Source organism: Dromiciops gliroides, chromosome 3 (genome assembly GCF_019393635.1).
Source record: "Dromiciops gliroides isolate mDroGli1 chromosome 3, mDroGli1.pri, whole genome shotgun sequence".
Classification (NCBI taxonomy): domain Eukaryota; kingdom Metazoa; phylum Chordata; class Mammalia; order Microbiotheria; family Microbiotheriidae; genus Dromiciops; species Dromiciops gliroides.
Window position 1 is genome coordinate 428,529,191 of NC_057863.1, and position 12,756 is coordinate 428,541,946.

Below are 12,756 nucleotides of genomic sequence, written 5' to 3' on the forward strand. Positions count from 1 at the left end.
ATGGAAAGAAAAGGGTGACTTGCCCAGGGGTCACACAGCTAGTAAGTTTCTGAGGCCAGATTTGAACTCAGGCCTTCCTAACTCCAGGCCCAGTGCTCTATCCACTGTGTCCATTTAGAAAAGAGATACAGAATATCTATTCTTGTTTACCTTTGAACAGACCCATATGAACACACATAACCTACATGGGCCAAACTAAACAGCATTCATTATCTCTTCCCCCAACCCCCAAATAACTGTTAGAAACAATAAAGAGGTTATATAAAGATTGTTGAATTCATACTTGAAAGTGGATTTCTTGAGTTTGACTTTATAAGGTATAGCTTAGTCACTGACCACCAGAAAGTTTTGATTTGAGGAATTATAAGTTATGGAGAAGTCAACAGAAGAAAGTATAGGAAGAGACAGGAGAAAAAGTATGAAAGTAAAATAAGCTCAGACGGAATCCTAAGAAGCTTTAGACATAGAAGGCTGAGTGAATTTGCTGAAACATCTGAATTTTTAGCTGGTTTTCTGGAAGCTCACTCTTTGGAAGAGGCATTGCTTTACTTATTGGCGGAGAGCTCTTCAACAATTTGCAGATGAAGGCGATCTGAATACTATTGGTATGCAGAAACCTATCCAGTTTATTGCTCTCTAGTGCCATCTATGGCCTGAAATATGGTAAACCTGTCAGGGATGCCAGGTTATCGTTTACTGCCATCTACAGTTTAAGAAGGAGAAAAAAAAAAAGACAAGAACCCCCTCCCCCCATCCCCAAACCCCGCAACTGTGAGCTGTGCTTGTGTGATAGGAGGCTTGGACAAAATAGACATCTTAAGGTGACTGCTTGTCACTGAAAGAGTGAAATATTTTTCCTTAGTATCCTATTAAGGGTAGTTATGAGCAAAAAGAGCTTATTATTGCTTTATCAGCTCAAGAATAGAAAGGCTTTAGGGGGCAGCTAGGTAGGGTAGTAGATAAAGCACTGGCCCTGGATTCAGGAGGACCTGAGTTGATATCCAACCTCAGACACTAGCTGTGTGACCCTGGACAAGTCACTTAACTCTCGTTGCTCTGCCCCCCCCCAAAAAAATTTAAAAAGAATAGAAGGGCTTTGTCCAGCTGTGCAGTTCTGAGTACCAGAATGGAACAGATAGAAGAGACAGCCTTTGTGTTGTATAAATTGTTCCTGAAGGAAACCAAGGATATCAGTACTTTTGGTTCAGAGTTATGAGTTCCCCAGTTGTTTCTGTTTTGGCCAGCAACCCTAAGACTCTTCCCCTCCAGACTGATTCTCATTCATATATTCTCTCTCTCTCTCTCTCTCTCTCTCTCTCTCTCTCTCTCTCTCTCTCTCTCTCTCTCTCTCTCTCTCTGTCCATTCATTCTTTGCTTCATTTCTTACCTATCCTTAATCACTGAATGGGCGTTGCCTCAGACAAACTGAGACCTGGCAAAGACCTTAGCTTAAAAAGGATAAGGTCTTCCACTGTATCCTGGGCCATCTTCAGTCATACTGATCTATATCTTGTCCCTGGACCCAAATGGCTCTGGAGGAGAGAGTGGGGCTGGTGACTTTGCACAGCCCTGCCTCACTTAAATCCAATTCACTTGCAAGATATGACATCCCCTTCCTTATGTCACGGTCCTCTTCCAGAATGAAGGACAAACAACAACAATGAGATCCCCCAGGGACATGGGTTTTCTCACCCATGTAGTTCCCTGCTTGGTTTCGGTGTCTGCCTACTCTTCCCTATGGAAATGCATTAGTGACCTAGGTTTATGGGTGGGCTGTTATAATCTGATTATTCCTGCTCTTGTCTTCTATTGAGAATCATAATGATTTCCTTTTCCCTTCCTTCTATTGAGTAAATGTGATGTTTGCTTATAAATACCTCTTCCTTCAACTGAATAAATGTTAAGATTAGTCAAGTCAATCAATAGTCAATAAACATTTATTAAGCACCTATTATGTGATAGGCACTCTGCTTTGTGCTATGGACACAAAGAAGGAGAAGAAAGAACCTTCAAGGAGCTTACAATACAATGGGGGAAAGACAGTATACAAAAGAAAGCTGAAAAGGGAGGGGCACAGTGTAGGGGGAGGTACCAACCAGAGCCATTGATAGAACATAAAAAGTTACCTAGGGGCAGCTAGGTGGTGCAGTGGATAAAGCACCAGCTCTGGATTCAGGAGGACCTGAGTTCAAATACGGCCTCAGACACTTAACACTAGCTGTGTGACCCTGAGCAAGTCACTTAACCCCCATTGCCTTACAAAAACAAAACAAAACAAAAAGTTACCTGGAAAGTTCTGAGTATTCTATAAGGGAAAACTTGGGGACAGTTTATGATTCTATCTTCAAGCCTTTGGATCATAGGAGATAGGCAACCGAGGGTGCTGAGGTGTTGAGTATGAATACTGAGTCAATCTGCATGATGATGAGATTTCAGGTGATGAGATTATCCTAGGGAAGGAGCAGTCAAAACCAAACAAAGTTACTGATAGAAAATGAAGAATTCTGCCTTTGTTTTATCACTGAGCAAATGAGTTATGTTTTAACTCTGCATTTGTAGGTAAGTCTATGACTATACTCAAGCTAGAGTAGGGGGGGAAAGCACTGGAACCAGGTATATGAAATAATTTGGAGGAGTACTAATGTTCAGATTCACAAACTAGGATCATAGATTTAGAGGTATGAAGTGTTATGAGTAGAACTCAGGACCTGGATGGGGCGAGGGGGGGGGTAAGGGGGGGTGAGGCGGGGGCTAACCCATCCAAAGAATTGTCAGGCTCACAGCAAATCTTGTAAAATAGAGAGATTTATTAGTAGAGAGGAATACATGACTGGGAGAGAATCATGATGGAAACTATCTCTCTTAATGGAAAGAGAATTAACCTTTTATACATTTCAGACAAAGAAGACTCTGTGCCAAGTAAGGAGATTGCAAAATAACTGGGGAGGGTATGTTTTAGGGATTGAGTGAAAAACTATCAGTCACACATCTTGTTAATGTACAAATAAAATATACACACGTATACACACAGATGTATAGACACATATACATATAGATATACACACATAAATATATATACACATATAAATAATGTATGTAACTTGCATATCGTCCTTGCAGAACTTGATATGCTTATCGGTGCTTACATCATAGATAGAAATGTCTTTAAATATTGCAAGGTCTGCATGACCACCTGATCCATGTGTCCTGGCAATGTCACATTCCTGAGGTGGGAAACAGAGTTGTTTTTTATTTCGGAAATCTTTGGTTTCAGTATCTAAAGTTTAAGGATTCTTAGGAGTTGGGGTCTTTTAAGTTTCTTGGGGGTCTTCCTAATGTTAGTAATTTATTTCAGATCTCCTCATTTTACAGATAAAAATATTCAAACCCAGAGATCAAAAAAATATCTAGGGGGCAGCTAGGTGGCACAGTGGATAAAGCACCAGCCGTTGGATTCAGGAGGACCTGAGTTCAAATCCAGCCTCAGACACTTGATACTTACTAGCTGTGTGACCCCAGGCAAGTCACTTAACCCTCATTGTCCCACAAAAAAAATCTACCCAAAGTCATCCAGTTAGTAAGCACAGTGACAGAGGTGGGATTTGAAACCATGTCATCTAAATCCAAATCCAGTGCCCATTCCAGTACACCATTCTGCCTCCAATGATAGAGAGAACCGGAAGAGTGTAGCCCCTTCAAATCTGCATAAACTCAGAAGATTAGCTTAGTGGATATGGCAGCAAAGGACAATTTGGAGGTATAGTGAATTCTTTCTATAGGCTATAATAATCAATCAATAAGCATTTATTATGCATCTACTATATGCCAGGAACAGTTCTAGGTATACAAATACAAAAAAGTAAAACAATTCCTATTCTAAGGAACATATCTTACTGAGGGAGACAAGGTATAAATTATATAAGTATATGCAGAATAAATGCAAAATAAATATAAGGTAATCAAATAAAAGGTAGCTAGCTGGGAGGGCAGCCTTGAATAGCGGAATGAGGAACAGCTTTGTGTAAAAGTTCACTAATGATAATAATAATAGTTCCTATTTATATGACTTTAAGCTTTGAAAAGTGCTTTAAATATTTTTTCATATTTGATCTCCCAACAAGCCTTTGAAGTAGGTTCTATTGTTATTCCTATATCATGGATGAGGAAATTGAGACTCAGAAGTCAGAAACTCTGACTTAAGGTCACACAGCTAGTAAGTGTCTGAGATATGATTCAAACTGAGGTCATTTTGACTTCAAGTGCAGCATTTGATAAATCTGCTCTATTCATAAGCATGAGTATCTGCTATGTTTAAGGTCCTTGCTTATAGATAAAACTCAATAGATTTTCTTCTCCTTATACTACATCCAGGTTGGTAAGCAATAACCACAGAACGAAGGGAATGGTCCTTTCTGGATCAACAGGACTTAACCAAGTTGACAATTTCCCTTCTTCCAAATTAGCTTGTTTGAGACTTCAAATTCAAACCTTTTTCATTTTTTTCTACATAGGTCTGTAGTGGGGCAGCTGGGTGGCATAGTGATTAGAGCACTGGCCCTAAAGTTGGGAGTATCTGAGTTCAGATCTCACTTCAGACACTTACTAGCTGTGTGACCCTGGGAAAGTCACTTAATCCCATTTGCCTTAAACATGTGGGGCCATCTCCAGTCATCCTGCTGTATATCTTGCCATAGGACCCAGATGGCTTTGGAGGAGAGAATGAAGTTGGTGACCTTGCACAGCCCTCCCTCACTTAAACCAATTCAGTGCAAGTCATGACATCACCCCGACGAACAACAAGAATAGTAATATGGTAGATAAAGTCTTAGACTTGGAGTGAGGAAGACCTGAGTTCAGAAAGAGTGTTATAAAATCAAAAGATATCAGTGAAATTAAAAATAAAATTTGGGTAGACATTCAACATGTGGCAGGGATAGAGCATATGATCCGTAAAGGAATAGAAGCAAGAAATGGGAGAATGGGCGTTGGAGATAGACTATTCATCACTTGTTTGGAATTTCATGCTAATTGCCTGCAAACTGTTTAAGAGATTTATTTGGAAGTTCAGATATTCTGATTCAGGGGGTTACAGGGAGTTTTGTTTGATGATATCAATAATCTTGGTTGAGTTATCAGGTAGGTCCTGATCACAGGGCTGAGATGGGTGGGAGGTGAGACCAGAGTATATGGAAGCAGAATATCATTGAGACTGAGAAGGATCAGTTAAATTGCCAGGTGAACAACTCAGAACTCTGAATTTTGTGGGCTGCTCCTAGTCTAGCCCCTTTTGTAAGGGGCAGGAGACCTGTAGCTGTGTATGAGTCCTGGAATGAAACTGGCTTAGTTTACTCTGTATTTAATTTAATTCCCATTTTCATACATGATCTATTTACATATTGATACCATAATGATATGTACCAATACCATGGACTAAGAGTCAGGGTATTGGGGAAATAAATGCCTTCAGGATTCAGAGAGAATAAAAATTGTACCTTTAAAGGATTCTTTTTTTTTTATCAGGTTGTTGGGGACTCTTGCCTTTCTCAAGCTATGAAGCAAATAGTATGTGTCATCATAAAAAAATACTTGAAGAAGTGCACTAAGAATATACATCTGCTAAGCAGATGTTAAGCTCCTTACAAATTCCACTAAGTATGTTTTCAGAGTGATTCATAGAATTCATAAAATCATTGAATATCAGAACTGGCAGAGACTTTAGAAATTTATCTAATTCAAATCTCTCATTTGCAGATGAGGAGACTTGAAGCCTAGAAAGGTGATATAATTCGAGCTAATTTATACAACTTGTATTATAGATAGTTAGGACTAGAATCCAAGGCTTCTATTCTATGGAAGACTTCCCCTCTCCATTATATAATGCTTCTCGTTATAGTATCACACATTTAAGAGCATGACGACTATTTCTTTTTTTTTGGGGGGGGGGGCAATGAGGGTTAAGTGACTTGCCCAGGGTCACACAGCTAGTTAAGTGTCAAGTGTCTGAGGCCGGATTTGAACTCAGGTCCTTCTGAATCCAGGGCCGGTGCTCCATCCACTTTGCCACCTCGCTGCCCTGCACATCATTTCTTAAAGCACAATAGTATTCCATTACATTCATATACCACAACTTGTTTAGTCATTCCTCAATTGATGGGCATCCCCTCAAATTCCAATTCTTTGCCACCACAAAAAGAGCAGCTATAAATATTTTTGTACATGTGGGTCCTTTTTCCTTTTTAATGATCTTTTTGGGGTATAGACCTAATAGTGGTATTTCACAAAGGGTATGCACAGCCTCAAAGCCCTTTGGACATAGCTCTAAATTGTTCTCCAGAATGGTTGAATCAATTCACAGCTCCAACAACAATGCATTAATGTTCTAATTTTTCCACAGTTTCTCCAGCATTATTTTCCTTTTTTGTTGTTTTAATTTGCATTTCTCTAATCAATAGTGATTTAGAGCATTTTTTCATATGGCAATAGATAGCTTTGATTTCTTCATTTGTTTCTTTTTGGCTGCTTGCAATACTTTCTCCTTGATCTGTGAGCTTTGAAATTTGGCTATGATGTTCTTTTTTTTTTTTTTTTTTTTTTTTTTAGTGAGGCAGTTGGGGTTAAGTGACTTGCCCGGGGTCACACAGCTAGTAAGTGTTAAGTGTCTGAGGCCGGATTTGAACTCAGATACTCCTGACTCCATGGCCGGGGCTTTATCCACTGCGCCACCTAGCTGCCCCTATGATGTTCTTTTATGTGGAAGCTACCAAATCCTGTGTAATTCTGACTATAGTTCTAATTTTTTGTGACAATGTTTTTGTGACAGAGTTGGGCTCTATTCCTACATTGTCCCAAGTTTTTGTGCTGAGGCTCTGGGTCTTACTGGTGACTTTCACTGGGCTTCAGGGCTTAGCTGCTTGCTTTCTCTGTGGAATAAGCTTCCCTTCTCATTGGTGTTTGGGGGTTAGTCTTTCCTTTTGGACTCCCCTGAGTGTGGGCGGGTGCTGGGTTGCAAAATTAATAAAGTCTTTCTGGTGGCTGGTTCTAGAAGAGTGATCATGTTATTGGTCCGTCCTAGAGGTGGTTCCCTGCTGCTGGGTTGCTCTGTTAGCAGGGCCTCTCTTTTAGCAGGTCCTGGGGTTGCAATTTTGTTGCAAAACCATCCAAGTATGGGGACCCTGCTACTTTTTTGCTATGGTAACTGAGTCACTCTGCTAGCAGACCCTGAAGGGGTAATTTTGTTGCAGATCTGCTGAGAGTTGGTGTCCCCTGCTGCTGGTTTGCTTTGAGAAACGAGTCTGCTGGTAGGCCTCAGGGGCAGGAACTTGCTGTTGACCAGTTTGGGTCAGGGCTCCACTACTAATCAGTAGTGGGGTCAAGGCCACCTCGGTGTAGGAGGCTAGCCGGCTGGTGCCTGGTGAGGGTCCCTGCTATGTTGTCCAGGCTGCCCACTTGTCTAGGGGGCTGCTGGTTTGCAGGAAGGCAGAGCCTCACTGGTGATTTGGCCCAGGCTCAGATCTCTGCTTCAGGGTCCCTCCCTACTGTGAGCCCAGAAACTGCTGCTGCTACTGCTGCTACTGTTGCCACTGTTTCTCTTGGACTTTACTTCCTTCCCACCCAGTTAAGACAGACCTTTCCTGATGGGCTTGTAGGCTGCTTCCCTGCTCCTGGAATGATTCAGAAACAGTTTTGTATTGGTTAGGAGGGGAAATTTGGGAGAGCTCCAGAGGGTTCCTTCCTCACTCTGCCATCTTTGTGCTGGAAGTCCCTCATTCCCTCTGAGGCATGGCAGCTTTGTTGCCTACCAGTTACCATTTGGGATGATTGTAAAGGAGCCACTCAAGTTTCTTCAACTTAAGAATTATCGCTTGGATTCAGATTTTATGCCTTGAGCTGATATTGAATGAATTGGTCCATGTCTGCCAGAAATTTTGTTCCCCTGACACTTAGTCCATAGTAGATGTGATGTTTATCCATAGTGTAGGTGTTTATCCTCTGGATTGAGATAATGCGTCTTCCTTCAGACCTCAAGGTTTTGTACCAAGAACTTCTGAAAATACCTACTTGAGAGTTAGTTGTAAGATTTAAATGTTAGAATAATGAAGCAAAGCCCAGAGGTAACTGGAAAGAAGTTGGGAAGAATTTTAAAAAATCTAATAATAAGCTATAGGAGAAAAGTGTGATGATGAGTTCACATAAAGTCAGCACAGCAGGTTAAAAATATGATATAGAGAGTTATGGGTTGTTTGTGGTACCTGGGTAGGTGAGTGGGTAGATAAATAATATAAATTATTGTCTTTAAGAATGGAGAGGAGAGGGGGCAGCTAGGTGGTGCAGTGGATAGAGCACTGGCCCTGGATTCAGGAGGACCTGAGTTCAAATCCGGCCTCAGACATTTGACACTTACTAGCTGTGTGACCCTGGGCAAGTTACTTAACCCCAGTTGCCTCAAAAAAAAAATGGAGAGGAGTACCACTTTGTTAGATATCCCTTCTTCTAACTGTTCCTTTCTCCAAAATGATCTTTTTTTTTGGTGGTTGGTTGATTGACTTTGCCTAAGGTTTTTAGGTGATTTGTTGATTGGACATATCTAAGCTTAGTACTATGTTGACTGGAGAAGACAAAATTATGTACTGTTAAATGATGTAGCTCTGCAATTCTAATTTATAAAATCAACAAATCAAATCAGTGAGTACTTATTAAAGAGCTATAATATGCCCACCTTGAAAGTAGGCACTATGGGGTAGATACAAAAAAAATAAATGTCATGCTTCTGGGGGAGCTTATATTCTTGTCTGGGGACTGATGGCCATACAATTGGAAGACAATAAAAGATTATGTTATGCTTAAGGACCCAAATATGAGACAGGTACTTTTTTTGTTTGTTTTTTGTTTTTTGTGGGGCAATGAGGATCAAGTAACTTGCCCAAGGTCACACAGCTAGTAAGTGTCAAGTGTTAGAGGCTGGATTTGAACTCAAGTCCTCCTGAATCCAGGGCTGGTGTTTTATTCACTGTGCCACCTAGCTGTCCCGAAAGATACTTTTAAAATTAAAAAGAGTTTAGTGAAAGGGGAGCTTGATGTGGGCTAGTATAGTAAGATAAGGCTTTATGAAAGAAATGGGATTTACTTAACAGAAGGGAGTATGTAATGATCACTAGGATGAAATCATGGTTAAGTGGCACAGTGGATAGACTGCTGGACCTGGAATGAGGAAGACCTGAGTTTAAATCTGGCTTCAGATATTTACTAGCTGTGTGACCTTGGGCAAATCACTTAACCCTGTTGACCTTAGTTCTTCATCTGTAAAAATGAGCTAGAGAAAGAAATGGCAAACTGCTTCAGTATCTTCATCAAGAAAATCCCAAATGAAGTCATGAAGAGTTGGACATGACTAAATCAATTGAACAACTACAACAGGATGAGATTTAGAAGACCTGAGTTTTTTCCTCTCATTCTGCCATTAATAGTGGCTGTATTATAGAGGAGAAGCCACATTACCCATTTGGGCCTTAGTTTCCTCCTCTATAAAAGGGAAGAGTTCGACTAGATAAAACCCAAGTTCCTTTTTAGCTCTGAAAGTCTGAATGATGAATAGAATGTGCATGGCTGGAGGCTCGATGAGCATGCTAGGTGGTAAACACAGTAAAAAGTAGCAAAAGTTCAGAAGTGGAAAGGAATAACAACTCAGGGTTTATGTGGGGAATCATTAATAAAATGATATTGATAAATACTAATAATTTAATTTCATTATTACATCTATATACTTATATATCATACAATAATATGTAACTATATAATAATTGTATAACATTTTATATATTATAATAAATATTTAGAAATCAATAAAATATTTCTTTAAGGAATAAAGAACTACAAGGATGAATATTAAAAGCAATAAAAAAGCAAACTGGACATTTCTGTCATTTCCCACATCCCTACCCATAAAGCCATGAGTTTTAGAAGGCGTTGATGTTCTATAAGGATAAAAATAATAATAACTGGAATTATATAGCATTTCAAGTTTTTCAAAGCACTTTACATATATTTCATTTGATCTTCAAAACAATCCTGTGAGGTAGGGGCAGTCATCCTCATTATTTTACAGATGAGGAAACTGATGCTGAGGAAGGTTATGACTTATCAAGGGTTACATAGATAGTAAATGTCTGAGATGGGATTTGAATCCAAAAATTCCTACACTACCTAGATCTCTGATTATTAATAATCAAAGAATCTTAGACCTAGAAGGAAGTATAAAAAGATATTTAAACCATCACCTGTGAAATTTTTACAAATTTACTATTTAGGCCTAATGTAAGGGAAAAACAACATTAGGGAAAAAAATAGAATAGGTTGTCTGGGGAGGTAAAAGGTTTTAGCGTCAATGGAGGTCTGTCTCCAAGTTAAGGCTTAATTTCTTGTTGGGTATGATATGTTTTGGTTTGGTTTGGTTTGGTTTTTGGTAACATTTGGACTTGATGGCTTTTGAAATCTCTTTCAATTTTGAAATTTTGTGATTTTAGGGGTAGTGTTGGATAATTGTGGTAATGTCTTCTGCTGGTTCTCTGTAGGTCTTTTGATGCTATTAACCAAGAAATCATAGTTATAGATATGTAGCTGGAAGGGGCCTTAGACATTATCTTGTCTTTATAGATAAGGAAACTGAGTCCCAGAGAAATTGTGACTTGTCTCAAATCATATAGGTAATAAATAGGTGTGCTAGGATTTGGTTCAAATTCAGACTACAAATCTAGTACTGTATTTTTTTCTGGACTCCTATCTCAGGTTATAACAGAGTAAGGTTGAAATTAAAGTGAAAAACATTAAAGTTGGGGTGACTCTTAGTGAGTGTCATTAGGATTTATAGTGTTAAAATTAAGGTAAAATTTTGGTAAAACTGTCATTAAGGGGACAGCTAGGCAGTGCAGTGGATAAAGCACCTGCCCTGGATTTAGGAGGACCTGAGTTCAAATCCAGCCTCAGACACTTGACACTTACTAGCTGTGTGACCCTAGGTAAGTCACTTAACCCTCATTGCCCTGCAAAAAAAAACCCCAAACAAAAACAAATAAACAAACAAAAACAACTGTCATTATATCAGGGGGTTTTACCTGGGGTGAATCTGTGATCTTAAAATTCAATAAGTGTATTTCAATATAATTGATTTCCTTTGTAAACCCAAGTATTTTATTTTATGATTTAAATTATTATTCTGAGAAGGGGTCTGTAGGCTTCAGTGTACTGCCAAAGGGGTCCGTGATACACATACAAAAAAGGTTTAGAACTCCTGCATTAAATGACTTGATCATAAGTGAGTTGGCTTCAACTGAATTGGGTCTAGGCCAGTGATGTAAGATCATATTATTATTTTGTGCTTTAGGACTGACATGGGAAGGGAATGCAGGGCCAGGGCCAAGACTAGTACTTAGATAGGCAAGGTCTCTGACTGAGTCCCATTCTTTTTTCTCCTAGAATGTATGAAAGGTTTTCAAAATGTTTCCTAATCCTCTAGTTACTGCCATGCTGTCCCAATCCTTTCACTTTTGTATTTCCTTAACTGTGTGCATGTTGTTTTTCTCCTGTAGGATAAGAACTTCTTGAAGGGGGAATTGTTTGAATTTTTATCTTTATATTCTCAGTGTCTAGCATAGTATCTAGAACGTAGTAGGTGTTTAAAAATGTTTATTGAATTGAACCACTTTTTTACTAACATTGAGACTTATTTTGTGATTATCTTAGCATCGCTTGTCACTTCAGTTGTACAATGGCACAAGAATAATCAATTATGAAGGTACTATATGTCTCTGATATTTAGTACTTTGATCCTTTGGAGGTCTTCCATAAAATAAAACATTGACTTCTTCCCTTCTTCTTCTTCTTTTTTTTTTTAGTGAGGCAATTGGGGCTAAGTGACTTGCCCAGGGTCACACAGCCAGCAAGTGTTAAGTGTCTGAGGCCGGATTTGAACTCTGGTACTCCTGACTCCAGGGCCAGTGCTCTATCCACTACGCCATCCAGCTGCCCCTTCCCTTCTTCTTTCACCCCCACAACAGCTTCACTGGGAGCTCTGTCTTTCGTTTTGAAAAACAAGAACTTATTAAAGGTTCTGAAAATCATTTAGGCCATTCATTTACATTCTACCTTATTATTGTTCCCTCAAAACCAGACAGGCCCCAAACTTCTTCTCCCTACCCCTCACCCCCTTACTTTCCACCTCTTGTTGATTTGGGGGAAAATAATTAGATCAACACTGCCATTTTATGGCGTTTCAATCCATTATCCTATTGTTCCACATGCCATCTTTGTGACTAAATATCTTTTCCTAACCACCATTACCTATAATTGTTGACTATCCATATTAGAATGGAAGTGCTTTGAGTTCAGGAGCCATCATGTTTTCATGCCTGGAATGCAGCAAGGAGTTATTAAATTCTTTTTCTTTCATTTATTCATTTAGCAAACATTTTCATTAATTTATCAATTCAGCAAACATTTATTAGGCATCAGAGACATAACTAGGAATGTTTTCACCTGTGGTTAAACAGCAACAGCAACAGTTGAGGGGCAAAGAGATGAAGATGCAGTAGGCACTGGAATCATGGAAAAGACAGTCTATCAGTGCCATGATGCCAGGATCAGTGGAAAGGAGGAGGCCCAGTCCTCTCCCTGTGGGCTCTGTAAAAAGGGGTACCAAGTCAGTGGGCCATACAGTGCTTAATAATTGTAGCTGGAGTACCAAGAAATGAAATGCTTAAATGG